Source organism: Ictalurus furcatus, chromosome 16, assembly GCF_023375685.1.
Source record: "Ictalurus furcatus strain D&B chromosome 16, Billie_1.0, whole genome shotgun sequence".
Classification (NCBI taxonomy): Eukaryota; Metazoa; Chordata; class Actinopteri; order Siluriformes; family Ictaluridae; genus Ictalurus; species Ictalurus furcatus.
This window is the reverse complement of record NC_071270.1, coordinates 22,346,191-22,352,856: the sequence shown is the minus strand read 5'-3', so window position 1 is coordinate 22,352,856 and position 6,666 is coordinate 22,346,191.

The following is a 6,666-nucleotide window of genomic DNA, read 5'->3' as shown; positions in this document are numbered from 1 at the left end:
AGAGATGACCTCTCAAGCCAAGTTCCTGTCCGGGGTTGAAAAGAGGGCCTCTCAAGCCAATATTCTGTCTGAGGTCGAAAAGAGGGCCTCTCAAGCCAAGTTTCTGTCTGAGGTCAAAGAGACGACCTCTCAAGCCAAGTTCCTGTCCGAGGTCAAAGTGACAGACTCTCAAGCCAAGTTCCTGTCCGAGGTCGAAGAGACAGCCTCCCAAGCCAAGTTTCTGTCGAGGTTGAAGAGACAGCCTCCCAGGCCAAGTGCCTGTCCGAGGTCGATGAGATGGCCTCTCAAGCCAAGTTCCTTTCCGAGGATGAAGAGACAGCCTCCCAAGACACGGTTCTGTCTGAGATCAACTATGTGACCTCCCACTCCAAGTTCCAGTTTGAGATCATCTATGTGACCTTCCATGCCAAGTTCCAGTCTGAGATCGACGTTGTGACCTTCAATGCCAAGTTCCTGTCTGAGGTCGAAGAGATGACCTCTCAAGCCATGTTCCTGGCCGAGGTCAAAGAGATGACCTCTCAAGCCAAGTTCCTGTCCGGGGTTGAAAAGAGGGCCTCTCAAGCCAATATTCTGTCTGAGGTCGAAAAGAGGGCCTCTCAAGCCAAGTTTCTGTCTGAGGTCAAAGAGACGACCTCTCAAGCCAAGTTCCTGTCCGAGGTCAAAGTGACAGCCTCTCAAGCCAAGTTCCTGTCCGAGGTCGAAGAGACAGCCTCCCAAGCCAAGTTTCTGTCGAGGTTGAAGAGACAGCCTCCCAGGCCAAGTGCCTGTCCGAGGTCGATGAGATGGCCTCTCAAGCCAAGTTCCTTTCCGAGGACGAAGAGACAGCCTCCCAAGACGTGGTCCTGTCTGAGATCAACTATGTGACCTCCCACTCCAAGGTCCAGCTAGAGATCAACTATGTGACCTTCCATGCCAAGTTCCAGTCTGAGATCAACGATGTGACCTTCAATTCCAAGTTCCTATCAGATCGCCTGACCCATTGCCTGTTTTTGACCATGCTATTGTCTCATGATTTGGATTTGTCTGCCTGCCTCTCTTTATTAAAAGCTCTTATCTGCACCTGCATCCGTCCTAACCTCTGTTACATCCAAAACGTCACACTGGGGGAGAGGGGGTGTCTGAATGAATGGCAGAGTCAGTAGATTGAGTGGTAGGGATGAGCATGCACCTATTTACTGTATCAACTATTTTAGTAAGCAGTTGCAAGTGTATATTGTGAGCACCAGGTGTGCTGATTGGCTTGGAAGCCAAGCAGTGAGAACTGAGCTGAACTGTATGTGTGTGTCTTTGTGCATGATGTCAAATTGAGACAGAAAATTGCACTGAAAAGTGCTCAAAAGAAAAAAAAGGGAAACAATAAAGAGCCCTCTCTAGCCTGCTTCATGTTTCCCCAACTACCCCCAAACCCACAAGACTGCTATAATCCTGTTCTGGTTTTTGATTCTGGATTTTGTCTTTGAAAGTCTGTTTGCTGATTGCCTGACCCAAGCCTACTTCTAAGTACAGGACAGCTAATGAAGTAATTTTCTAAAATCTGTTCTAAAATACTTTACATTTAGAAATCTTTTGTTTGTAAATCATATTTCAGATCTATTTTTGTTTTAAACTTTACCTCTACAATCATGTCTGAAATTTCAGAAAGTCCTTGTGAGTTCATAAAATGCATATGCATGAGTATGATGGCAACAAATCCCAGGAAATATTCTGATGCTTTCCCTGGAAAATAAAGTAAAGAAATGGAACATTTAGCATTGCAATGTAATTTTCACATACAGCTATCAAACCTTATACAAACATAACAAGTGGCTGTAGTTTCAGACAGTGGATGCTTTATTTAGGAGCAGCTGTGTCCATAGGCCTGACTTTATTTAGAATCCCAAATCCACCCTTCTTTAATCCATCTGTTACTGATCATGCGAATAAATCAACAAGTTCTAGCAATGAATGAACAATAGCCTGATGTTCTTAGTGCTCATGCAGCTAGTCTTTCATTACATTCTTTTTATAGATTCTTTATCCAATCACAGAAGAGAATCTACAAGGAAGTGGGGCTTTCAACAAACATTAGTGGTGTACTCACACTACACCTGGTTGCTTTGTACCGTGTCCAAGCCTGATTGTTCCCCCTCCCCACTCCCCCACTGACCTGCACTCACATTACAGTTAACGTTCTGGACATAAGCACACTTATGTCATTACGATGCAGCTTTTTTTGTTTTGAAGAAAAGTGCTCTCACACAGCACAATGGAGTCCATCATCGTGACGTAACTTATCTTAAAACAGACTTTTTTTAGGTTAGATTTTACTTGCCTTTTGGAAAAGAAAAAAAAAGACTATTGGTATGTACACTTGTTTTTATGATTTGTATCCATACATGATTGTGTTTATATGTAAAGTGCCTTTACAAGCTACTACTAAATGCACTATATCAAATAAAGTTTTTTTTATTATTGTGGCTTGTTAGGAGTCAGTTGGGGCATGGTGACACACCGTGCTCTCACATGCCTAATAGATTGCCTAATAGATTTATTACTTATTTAGTGCAGTGACTTTCACTTAATCATGCAACACATATCAGAAGATTTTTATTTATTTATTACAGAGGCAGCTTACAGTTGTCTAGCGCACTGTGCCCGAGTTCAACTAAACCGTGCCTGAGCCAACCGCTTCAAATGACCATAATATTCAAATGAACTGGACTTTGGGGTTAAACATGCTTGGGCACAATACAGATCACCTACTGAGTACACCCTGCAAAAAAGGAATTTCAAGAAAGTAAAAGAAAAGCCTTGTTTCTGGGGAAATTAGTCTTATTTTTTGTATCAAAAGAAAAATAGTGTGTGTTTAAAATCATAGGCTATACAAAACATATGTTCTGTTTTGTGGGTTTTTGTGAATACCATAGGGTGGCAAATAAAATTGAGAAAACCGATGGAGAAGAAAAGAAGAGATTTTACATTGTTGTAAACTGCAACATTTGTCTCTACGAATTTAAGTATCACAGAAGTACATCTTTAACCTACCATTTAAAAATGAAAACTGCAACACTGACAGGTGACTATTTTTAGCAACAAAAACTAACCTGTGATAATGGCCACTCCAGTAAGAAAATAAACAACATTGCCACAGAGTGTGGATCTCAGTCATGACAATATACAACAAGGGCTCTCCATTTCCCTGGAAATGTAAAATTTGCAGTAAACCCCATCAGCTTTCATTTCATATAGTCTAAATGGATTGCATGGAAGATCACCAGCTATGCAGATTGGTGAACCTCTGCCCATCTTTACTTCTGAAAGACTGCCTCTCTAAGATACTCTTTTTATACACAATATACTGGCAACATCTCATGAGTTTTGTTGTGCTACTAAGGCAGTAGAAGATGAAGCATGCTGATATTGCTGGCTATCGTTTATGGGAAACCATAGAGTATAAATGCCATAGTGCTCTCATATACCATCATCAAAATGTGGACTAGTAAATAATAATAATAATAATAATAATAATAATAATAATAATAATAATAATTAACACTATAAATAATGTCTTAGGAAGGTAGTGAGCCGCCACATGCTTCAGTGCACTATGGCATAGATTCTACAAGACTGGAACTTTGTTGGAGGGATAAACAATGGGGTTTTTTTTTCCCCAAAGGAACTAAAGCTATGTTTATTGTTATACACCTGATCGGATTAACTATAGACTTGGTATTTGAGCAAGACAGATTTAGAGTTGGTTTGATTTCCACTAGAAGGAAAAAATTGATCAAAACAAAATGTGGAATGTAAATCTTTTTCATCCTGTAGGTTAGTTATTACAACCCAAGCTACATAATTTTTATCGTTGCATTCCTAAAAAAATAAAATAATAACTTACCTTTATTAGCCATGATGCTCAGGCAGATTTTGAACGTCAGATGATATCACTTCAGTGTCTCTACATATAAACACAAGAGTTATTGGGCAAATTCAGAAGCTTAATAGTATAAACTGATAAAAGTAACTCTCTTTAAGTTGTCTTTCAATTGATTCCTATCATAGCAATTTTTATCTAAACCTTCCACCTAGTTTACCTTTGTTTGCTTGTTTTTTTTTGTTTGTTTTGTTTATGCCAGCTTTAATTGTCATCTGTCATACAAGTCCCTGTATAAGATGTTACACAATAAGGTATTAGAACAAGTGCATTAATATAAACATGTGATTTGCTTTGTATCCAGAACTACTGTCAGAGCAACACCTTCTGATCAATCAAAATCAAGAACTGAACAGCAATGTGGTCAATTTATTTTAATAAACATTATTTATTTGTATAAGTGAAGGCTATTCAATTACTAATTTAAGAATTGAGAGAAAGTGAAAGCATTTCATTTATCTATAGATTAAACATTATTAAAGGAAAAGTAATATTTGCTTAGTAAATGTATATTTTTCCTGTCTGTGTTTTAAGAAAGTTTTGTGAATTAAGTTGTCAGTCATAAGTGATGTGACTGATATGAGGTCTATCAGTTGTTATTTCTCATGAGGACAGTACACAACTGTGACATGTTTTTATAAAGAATTAAGTTCCTGACATTTTGAAATAATTACAAAACCATTACATGTCTGTAAAAGCCACATTTCTGTCAAACTGAAATTGAATTTGTCTTGTAAAAATCTACAAGGTATGTAGGACTGTGATTATCTTATTAAAATTCATACCAACCTTCCTAGCGTTTTAAAAATGGACTTTTATTTTGATCAATTTCTAGACTTTCTCAGCATTAATTTAAGCAAACTACATCAGAAATTTAATGCAGTAGGAGAGTATAGAGGCACCTGAATGTAGTTTAATAATTACTCACATCTCCTGGATCCACAAATGAAAATTACAATTAAAATAGGATTAGTAGCAAGTCATAAATCAAATAATATTCAGTGTAAAAAAATATACAACACAAATTTGAGGTTGTTTTTAATTGTTTTTTTGTTTGTTTGTTTTTTTTTTTTTTTTTTTTAAATATTTCATTATACTTAGTTGTGTTTGCAAGATTTAACTGACATGTTTTAATTGTTCTTTTAATGTCATTTGATTCTTTCTTTAGGCTTTGAATGCAGAGTTTAATCCCCCTTTTTAATTCTCCTCCATAATCAATACTGTTACAGATTATGACATACGAAATGTGATATTTCAAAGCTGCTGCTGTTTCTCAATTCAGAACTCAGGCCAAAGTACTTTAGGAATAATAAAAGTTCAAATTAAAAAGCAGTTGAGGAAAACCAATTATTTTAGAACAAGAAACTACAACTATAAGATCAAAAACATTCTTTCCCTCTCTTGGTAATATTGATTAATCATTAAAGACTGCTAAAACATGCTTTGTTTTACAAAAAAAAAGTAGAATAAAGAGAATATCAATGATATCAATGATATCGTGAAATTTTAGTTTTCAAGTCTTACCTTCACTCCAGCCAGCCCACGTTTGTCTCACCAAACATGAGTTGGTTTTCCAGAAACCTCTTAACTTTTCAGGTTATTATTTCTGACACCTGACCATACAGATGCTTTAGAATTAAAGACTAATCCTATTATGTTTTTCTACTTGCCAAACCAGTTTCAGACTTCAGTCTTTTTTTACATTCTCCTTCTTCCTGATCCCAAGTTATAAGGATGTTTAAGGTGAGGCAGGATTTAGGGATCTTACATTATATGGCCAAAATGAACACCTGACTATCACGCACATATGTGGGCCTTCCCCAAACTACTGGCACAAAGTTGTAAATATATTAATGAAATGAAAACATGCTTACCCTAGCTAACTAGTATCAATAATTCATCTTATAATAAAGTGAAATAAAAGTAAATTGAACAACTAGATGCGGGTTTGTTTGTCTTTAATTACCCTTAATTCATTCGTCATTATCTCCATCACTTACAGCTGTCATGTTTCTTATTTTCCTCCTCCTCTCATGTTCCCTTGAGCTTCTGGCTGCCAGATAGTATGGAGTTAAATTAGTTAAATTTATTTGTTTAGTTTTGGCACAAATGTAACTCAGGCATGACATTTTAGACAAAAACTAAAAAATATATAATGAGAGAAGGTTATGATATTGTGTCAAGTGGTTAATTTAAATTTCTCTTTGGAATAAGAAAGGAATAAATAAATAAAATAATAAAATAAAACCGAGTAAGGAATAAAATAGAAATTAAAAAAAATAAAATAGAAATAGAAAACAAATAAATAAAATAGAAATAGATAATAAATAAAATAGAAATAGAAAACAGGAATAAAATAAAGAAATTTCCAGAGAGAGGTTAATGTCTGAACTGGAATAAAAAATTTGATTAAATAGAACAGACTATGTAATATAAATAATAATTCATATGTTAAGATGTATTTATTTAAAACACAGCAACAGTAAAAAAAAAAAAAAACAAACAAAAAAAAACCACAAGCCCCAAATCCAAAATTGAGAGGTTTTTAAACAGACAGGTCAACGCTTGAAGAAAGACAGGCAACCAAAATGTAATCCAAGACACAAAGGTTAAAACAAAAATGCAAAACCAAACAGATCACACACACAAACCATGGCTCAGAAATGCACAGCAGAGAATAACTCATCAACCCTTTAGGCATTGTATTTTGAATGTGATTGGCTACAGGTGAGCGTGGGTTGGTCTTTGGTTTT